Consider the following 9,596-nt stretch of genomic DNA (forward strand, 5'->3'; position numbering starts at 1 on the left):
AGCACTCATATATTAAAGCACTCGTACATCAGTTGTGATCACGTGACGCTCGGCAGTACAAAGCGTGTACGTACTGCTCGTATTGCAAGACCTCGCTCGTTTATCAAATTAATATTTATTTAAAAAATGTGCTCGTCTTGCAAAACACTCATAGACCAAGTTACTCGCAATCCAAGGTTTTACTGTATTTATTTAATTACTCGCGTGACGTTTGCGCGCGTGCATTTATTGTGTACTACATTATATTTACTAATTTGTGCGTTGTATGTGTTTTGTGTGTGTGTGTCTTCAGCCCTGATCTGTCCACTGCTGCAACGAAGGCCTTCCCAAGTTGCTGTAATCTTTCGGTAAAGTCACGTAGGTATAAAACGAATTAAATCACGACGTTTCGGGAGCAACGCAAGCGGTCCGTCATCGTGTTGGGACAACCACAGCAAGAAACAAATTGCTGAAGCGGAACTCTCTGCAACTCCGATTCGCCCACTTCAGCAGTTTGTTTCTTCCTGTTGGTTGTCCCACCTGATGACGGACCGCTTGTGCTGCGCTCTAAACGTCGTGATTTAATCTATTTTATTTTCAACCCACGTGACTTTACCCAAAGAACCAAAGACTATGGATCCCCTGCAGTCACGAAAACTTCAAATCTAGATTGCTGTAATCTCTCCCGGTTCAGCAAATGCAGTGACCGATCGACTGAGCGCCTGCGAACGGGGCTGATTTCATCGCCCTGTCTCCGTTCCGTACAGACTCTCCCCGGTGCTTTCTCTGCCCTCACTGCCATCCTCTCATTATTCTTGCCTATGTACGCCCGAATATCGAGCAAAGTGTCTCCTCTCCAAGGGAAATTGCCTGGTCAAAAAGCCCGCTGACCTGAACAGTTTATGTGATGTTTCCTTAACCCTGCTCGTGCTTTGTGTGAGAAAAACTAAAATTTTCTCGAGACAAACGCTTTTGGGAAAGTGTGAGAGAGTCCACGTATGTGCATGGTTTTTCGTCCTTGTTTTTGCAGCATTTAATACTTTCAATTCTTCTCTCGTCAAATTTTGTTCTAAGTTTAAGAATAGTTTCTCTATTTAACCTGTCTTTTCCATTTAGGATGTGTGAATGTGAGGAATTCTGACTTCTACATTCAAAGATTTTCATTACTTTGGCACCATTATTTCTCCCAAAGTGGTATTTTTTACATGCCTTAAATGTTGATTTTGTAGCTGAATTTCTGAATGACGGGTTGCATTAATTTAGTGGTGCAAGGAGACTCAGATTATTCATTTACAACTTGCACGTTGTTATATCTGAAGGGAAAACAATGTCCATCCCATCTTTATCTCGGCGATGGAAAAGGGCCATTCCTCCCAAAAGTGTCAACCATGATGATCACAGCATCGTTCTCATCTTAAACTGATTTTGGATTCAACGTTTCTCACTTCCATTGATCAACTTCCAGGTTCTGCCGAGCCGGTTTCCAAATTCTCGACCAGTGAATTCGCCAAGTTGTTTTAAACCAAAAGAACACATTTAAGCATCATTCTGCATTTACCACCATAAAAAAATCACGTATATATGTAAAAGCATCATCTTGTTATTTATGCCGAAGGTGTTCAAAACCACCCCTAATTGGGTCTGCGAGAAAACCTGACGTTGTTTCCTGGGAAATGCAACTTCTGCATTTCCCCCCATAGGCTCAGGCACGTGACACTACATAGTCCGTTGGGAATTCCAGCGGTGGCAAGCATTGTACATAGTTTGTGATCGTTGTCCGTTTGTGTGTTGTCAGCATCCCCCCCCCCCCTCCTAACAGTGGTCTCATGTCACTAGCATCTAATCTTCTGCTGCTGCAACAGCAAAACTTTACATGTGTTTAAAAAAATATTGTTCAATAGGACTGACTTTTGTCATCTGTGGCAGCAGTATGTATTGTTTTTGGTCTGAAGTACATTTGATGAATGAATGTTTTTTTCGAATAATAATTTTGAGCTAAGTAAATGCACTGCAAAGTTGTCATAAGTAACCAGAACTTTTCTTGGTGGGTTACAGGCAGTGGCACACAATGGAGACCCATATTTTTGTTTAACTGGCGTGAATTAATCGCACTGGTTGTGCTGAAAATTCATAATTTGCAGCTTCCCTAATGCACATCCTCTTTTGAGGTTTCACTTTCCAAACCGTTCAAGGTTTTGCAAAACGGCTCTATTCGGCTGGTGGTCCCAATGGTGGGATGTGCTTAGAAAATTCTATGGACACCTCTGTTACAATGGACAGAATTCATTACTGTTTTTTTCTGCTAGAATTAGTTGGTACAACGATTTACCCGTGGTGCTTCCACCCGCACCCATGCTCGTTTGCCCTTTCCCCCCACCCCTCGCCGAATTAAACGTTCTCTTGTTGTCTTCTTTCATAGAAGCCAACTTTCAGTTACCAACTAGTGGTATTTTTCCTTCCTTGGACAACTAATGCTGACCCTTCATGAACCCCTCTTTCTTTCACATCAGGGCCAATAAAATGTTTGTCTGGTGTGTCATGGAGCTCGGTTTTAAGGCCTTTTTAAAATATAAAATAAAGAATATTTTAACGTGGAAACAATGAAGTTATGTTTTGATTTAAAGTTTTCGTGACTGCAGGGATTCATATTCTTGGTTCTTTCGGTAAAGTCACGTAGAAGGGAAACAATAAAATAATAAAAATATAAAACAATAAAATTGTCACGACGTTTCAACTGCAACACAAGCAATCATCATCAGGTGTGAAAACCACAAAAAGAAATTTTGAAAAAAAATGGCGGTTTTTTAACGTTAGCACCACGGAGAGCGAGTTGACAGTTTATTCTGATGGATGAGTCCATCTATGTTCGGAAACTAGGAGGGGGGAGACGAAAATAATGGATGCGGTCTGAAAGCCAGCGTAAGCGTGATCAATCAATTAAGTCCCAAAATGGTTTATCAAATCCTTCCAATGATTGCTAAGCCAGAATCCATCTTCTCGGTTGAAATTGTCTTTGTTTGTATATGTGGATAGCCTCATGAACGAATCTCTCATGGTAGCCAGATGGCTTGCAAAGAACCTCTGTCTAGGAGAAGTCAATGTCATGTGAACCTACTGAATTATAAATGATCTGCCACGGCCGAGGTGTTGGTCCTACCGTGTTTCAGGTCTGCTTTGTGTTCACGAATGCGGTCCGAGACATGCCGTTTGGTTTCTCCAATGTAACTACTACCACAGAGGCAACTTAGTTTGTAGACGCCAGGGTACTGTATGTCCAGAATCACATCTTTTACAGACGCAACCAGATCACGGATTTTATGTAATGTGTTGAATCGGACCTGGATCTTGTGTTTATTCAAGATTTTGGAGAACTTTTTTGTGATCCCTACAATGTAGGGTAAAGTGATCGTTTTGAAAGGCTCCTAAAGAGGGTCCTTCTTCATGGTTGGAGTGATAGCTTTGCGGATTGTGTCATCGGAATAACCATTAGCCTTAAGAGCTTGGTGTACGTGCTTGAGTTCATTATTTTACTGTTTCCCTTCTACGCGACTTTACCGAAAGAACCAAGAAAAATGGAGTTATGATTATATATGCTGTTACCCAAAAATTATCCACAGCAACGCATGAGTTTGTGTATCGCTTTGATTTTGTGCATTAAACGGGGTCCCATTTTTATTTGGAATGCTCTTAGCTAATGACATCCGGTAATTCAGCAGCATTTGTTTAAACCAGCCTAACTGCTGATGAGACCCACAATATTTAAACTGGTCCAGTTTGCTTGCTTTAACAAATGCTGCTTGATAATATTTTTCTGGATAACTAATAGGCTGATCGACTAAAACGCGTTTTACTTGTGAACACAATTGAGTTAATCCTGCTTTATCCACAATGCTCCATGGAAATGCATAAAAAAATATAGAAAATACTATTAAAACTTCCACCTTTACCTGTGTCTAATGGTCATACTTGTTGCTCATCTATAATATGCGTTAAACGTGTTGGCTCATCGGTGGCCAAACTGATTTGCGAGCCCTGTGCAGCTCGATAGAGGCTCTGTCCAATGTTTTACTTTTCAACACGATGCACCTTTTATTTGAAGCGGGGAAAACAACATCTGAAGCAAGTGGAAGCGACCTGAAGGTCTGGCCACACACGTTGCAGCTATACGGCTTCTCGTCCGTGTGCTTGCGCAGGTGTGTGTGTGTCTTGAGGTCACACGGCTGCAAGAGCCCGCGACCAAACAGCTGGCAATGCTGAAGGCCGTATTTGGAAGTGCCTGACTTAAGACTGGAAACGGGAAGACTTATTCACAATTTGGGCAAATCGCCTGATAAAGCCGGTTGTAATCGCCATTGAAACATCGTACTAAAGTTGTAAATGTCCGTTTACTCTTCGACATCGGTGTGCTGAAGTAAAATTCATTGGTACGTTTTGTGTATGTAACGTCTTAATTGGCTGTGGTGGTGGTGGGTTAACAGCACTGATATTTGCGTGATCTAACCCAAAAAAACTTTTGAGAATAATATTGATCGCGAAAACCTACGTATTAAACAGATTATATAGGGGTTTTTTTATCGCTCAATGTTGGTATCAGGTTGTGGCCAGAATGAATGAGTAAGTGTAATGCTACAGCCCTTTGTAAATTTTACATGTGGAGCTGTTTCCTGCCGGTGTACAACCGAAAATAATTCGGGTCGTCTTGGAGAATATAAAATATCAAAATAAATAAGCACACCATATACTTTCGTGACTGCAGTCATTCCTGCAGTCACGAAAGCTTCGAATCAAGTCTGAACCACCTCTACGGGGAGGTATGAGGTCTGTGTCTTTGTGTTGTCTCTGCTTGTGTGTCTGCCTTTCTGTTTTGGCTTGGATTTGTGTCTCTGTGCTGTCTCTGCCTGTGTGTGGGCCTTGGTGTTTCCGAGTGTGTGCTGCCGCGTCCCCTTTGCTCCATGCATACCTCTTGCTAATTTGTCCCATTGTCTCTCAGCCTTACCTTCTCTGCCTATTTAAGGCGACTTCACTCTGTGCTTGTCTCTGTGCTGGTTCGCTCTACTTGGATGTCTATGTGTGTGTGTGTGCAGTCTGTATTTTAAATTTCATACTTAACTTGCAATTTAGCAATCTTTGAAATAGCGTAATCAACCAGACTATGCGTTAATTGTTTTGACCGACCGTCTGTGTTGCTTTATATGGTTTCCAAATTTTGCTAAACCCTGTTTGTTTTGGTGTGCTTCTCTCTCTGTGTCCCCTGTTGTATCTGTGTTAGTTCCCCCCTACTTGGGTGTCTGTATATACATCTGGGGTAATGTTTCCCCTCTCTCGTAAATTTAGCTCTTCTGTATCTGATGATGGCTGCTTATGTTGCAACCGAAACGTCGTACGCTATTATGTTATTTTATTATTTCTTATTTATAGGTGACTTTACCAAAGAAAAAAACAAAGAGTAACACCATATACCCCCATTCGCATTTCCGTCTCCGTATCATATATATTAAAAAACATTTCTTACACATCATCTTCACGGCCTTAAATCGGTAAAGTGCATCATTTCAGCAGCATTGTTATAGCCCGCCAGTGCAGCACAGCAACATCAACTGTTGAACTGAACTTCCATGCTTCTCCGCCTTCACCCACCCACCCACATGGACGAGCGTGGCGATGATGCGTGGCCCAAGATACACCCGCAATCTGCGGCTGCGTGGCGAACCCCCTCATCCAGCAGTGGAATAACAAGACGGCACGCGATTTTTGACCCCCACCCCCATAGTCACACGGCGTCACAAAAAGTCAGACCCCCCCTCTCTCAAATATGACGTCACAAAGCTCTGCCCCCCCCCCAAAAAAAATAAATAAAACATGCTTCAAATCGCTTTAAACTATTGTCATTGTAGTGCGTATTTAATGTGGCGCTGCACTCTGATGTTGTAGGAGAAAACATTTATTAAAAAGTCTATTTAATAAAGTAGAACGTGTTGTATATATTTATTTGAAGTTGCGCATTTTGACGTGACGTCACATTTCTCTTGGTTCTTTCGGTAAAGTCACCACGTAGAAGGGAAACAATAAAATAGTAAAAATATAAAACAATAAAATTCTCAGGACGTTTCGACTGCAACACAAGCAGCAATCATCATCAGGTGTGAAAACCACAAGAAAATTTGAAAAAAGTGGCAGTTATTAAAATTGTATTGTGGTTTTGACATCTGATGATGATTGTTTGTGTTGCAGTCGAAACGCCGTGAGAATTTAATTGTTTTATTATTTTATTATTTTATTGTTTCCCTTCAACGTGACTTTACCGAAAGAACCAAGAATATAAATCCCTGCAGTCACGAAAGCTTTAAATCAAAATTTAAGAGGCGTTACAACTTTGTGGGCATCGCTCACGGGCGTCACGCGATGCCAAACATCCATTGGGTACGGGGGGGGGGGCAAAGTGGAGTGAAGTTAATGAAATAACTATTCCTGCTCTTTATACTACTGTACTGTAATGAGAACTACATCGTGGCTGATGGTAACAGCTGTACTATACTGTACTGCAGCTCGAATCGGCACCTCCGATTAGCACAGCTGTCTACGTGCGGTGCGAAAGAAGTCCAACATACTGTACACAACACGTGTTGTGTAATACACGTGTATTACACAACACGTGTTGTGTAATACACGTGTTGTGTAATACACAACACGTGTATTACACACCACGTGTGTAATACACAACACGTGTATTACACAACACGCGACCCCCCACGAACGCCCACGTGACACTCCGCGCACCGGATGCCGTGACGTCGCTACTGACGTCACTATCCGGATGCGATTAACATAGCGCTAAACTTCGAGGCGGCACGCGGCTCGAGCTACGGCTCTTGCCACGAGGACTCTGTTTTGAATGTTCAATAGTGCGAGTACGAGTTTGCCGACGAGAGATTTATCCACGGTAAGTGATGGTAATGGTGTTGAGGACGGTACATTGATCTTTGTCGTGGTCGTGTTGATTGCAGTTGGTTGCTGGTGGCAGTGGGGAGAGCTGCTCTTTGCTCGTGTTGAGTGTTGCAAGTGATAGTTACGTGAAGATTGTAATTGTAGTGATAGGGGTGATGGTTTAGTTGCTTTCTGGTGGTGATTGTGGTGATGTCAGAGACAATTTCCGTGGTGGTGCTAGTGATGCTAATGGCGATTGTGATTTAGGTAGATGTTGTTGGTGATGGTTGCGAAAGGGCTCAATAAGCTATTAAGCTTCATGTCATGGGTAGTGATTTCCAGGTGGTGTAAATTCCACATTCCTATGGCGAGGCCCATATTTAAATATACGGACAACTAATTGATTAACACAAAGTGGCACTTAATTTTTTCACGAACTCTTCAAGGATGAAGGGTTCTCAATCTTTAAACGGGGATTTGAACTCCCTATTGAAGACAGTTCTGGGAGAGTGCCACACCTGCTGGAGAGATCTCCCTTGCTGCTCTAAGCTTGGTCGAATGAAGGGTGCTAAAGGAGGTTATTTAGGTTTTAATGCTATCTTTGTGCTGTGTTCCAGAACGATCTTTTGGACATGGATCAACTCGATGTTCAGTCTGCAATTGTGCAGCAGGTCAGTAACTACTCTTGACAGCAAACTCTTATATGCAGACTGCACAATACAGAGACAAGCTCATTTCTTTTTTATCGTAGAGTAGTCGTGGACTACGTGTTTCACTGCCATTCTAGAATAGAACGATTACCATTGACCAATAAGCTCAACACACAGTGCAGGCTTTCAGGTCACTTCACCACCAAATGGGTTTATTACTAGTTCAACTGACAGCAAAGAATCAAAGTTCCACCCCCACCCCACATCGTGTAAGCTCTATAGACTTTTGGGGCAAGTGCTGTTAGTAAACGCCTATTATAACTAGTACCACAACGAGCCGTTTTACCTAACGGTACAGACACGCTTACACACGGCAAACTCACGACACAGTCAAGGCAATTTCTTGTCAGCTCAGTTCGCAGTAAGGGACTCTAGTACTCGTGAACCAACCAGGAGACACACGAGCTTATTACACAGCACACGTATATTGGCAGGTGCTCTACTTGGACTTTATGAATGCGTTCAGGTTCGTGACCTGTAACCAGTTTCATAAAATACCTTTAACAATTCACCCTTTTGCCATATTTGTGTAAATTAGAAATCAATGTATAATGCAGTTGAAGATGTTTAATGGAATTGGCCACAAACCTGGGAATATGGGCACCGTTTAATATTCCCAAAGTGTCAGATTATTTGACATCATCGAGGTGCAATATACTATTATTCGTGAATCTCTATGTCTTGGATGCTGCTTGGTGTAGTGGTTTCCACACCAGAGGTCGCTGCTTTAATCTCCGAGCATGGCAGTTCAATGGGGCAAGTTTCTTAAATACCACCCAACAGTATACAGTAAATGGGTTCACCGCAGCTCGTCGATCATGCATAGTGAGGTAAAGCGTTGACCTTTTCCAATATATGAGGCCATCACGGAGGTGCAGGCCAAAAAATACTCTCTAGGGTAATCCTCTGAGAGCTTTGTGCGATTTAGGCCCTTCCACAAGCACTCTCTCAGTGGGTGTTTGTGTGTGTACCACTTTGTCTCTGTATATATGTCCATGTCTGTGTGCTTGCCCGCATGTTCACGCGTGCCTCTCTGTGCACATCTCTGTGACAAAAGCAGGCAACTCCATCGGATGAAGTCGTCTTCCCAGTGGCAGGGATGAGCTGCACACCACAAGGTTTTTACTCCACTTTATTCAGCATCATTCACCACATGAATTACTGCCACACTCCTCTATAACAAACACACATCATATCTATTTAGAAGACCGATCCCTAAATGGCTTTACAAATCCGTTAAGAGCACACATACAAGAGGCCCAAATCGAGTCTCTTTGTTAAGTGTAACATGATGTGCTTGATTCATTTGTGATCGTAATTACGTGTGTTGCACATGTGTATATGTGCATGAATGACCATGTGTGTCTTTGGGCATGTGTGCGTGTGCAGAAGTCTTGGACAAATTCAAAGACAGAATGACAGAGCAGGAACGTCAAGAAATATTGTGTTTCAATGAAGTTTTTTATTTCAAGATTCGTTCGGAACGAAATGGCCCTTCCAATGATGGCTACGATGACATCGACGGCCACTACATTCCGGTAAGACTCTCCAATATGGGCCATGTTCATTGCAACTAAATCATGCATTCCACTATAAACCACAACATCCCTTACACGCACGTGTATACCTAATAAGTTGCTAATGATTTTCTGTGTGAAGAACACTGAAACGTTAAGCTACTCAACGTCCTAGTTTTGGACATTTTCAGAAAGGCTCTCCTGGTGCCACAAAGCAACTACAAAAAAATGTGGATTTTATCTCGATTAAAATATTCTGGCCTATTGCTCAACTATTGATAAGATCTAAAGGTGGGGCTACCTGAGTAGTGGGTGGGGTTGGCATAGCCTAGAATGGGCCTATGAGTATAGTATGCAGGGCATACAGAGTGAGGCCACTCACTGTGTGGGTGGAATGTGGGAATTGAATGAACATGGCTATGTAAAAGTGACACCTGTGATCTTGAGTTTTAAATCTAGATTTAAC

This window comes from Petromyzon marinus, chromosome 1 (assembly GCF_048934315.1).
Source record: "Petromyzon marinus isolate PM22_M1 ecotype Great Lakes invasive population chromosome 1, UKy_Petmar_22M1.pri1.0, whole genome shotgun sequence".
Taxonomy (NCBI): Eukaryota; Metazoa; Chordata; class Hyperoartia; order Petromyzontiformes; family Petromyzontidae; genus Petromyzon; species Petromyzon marinus.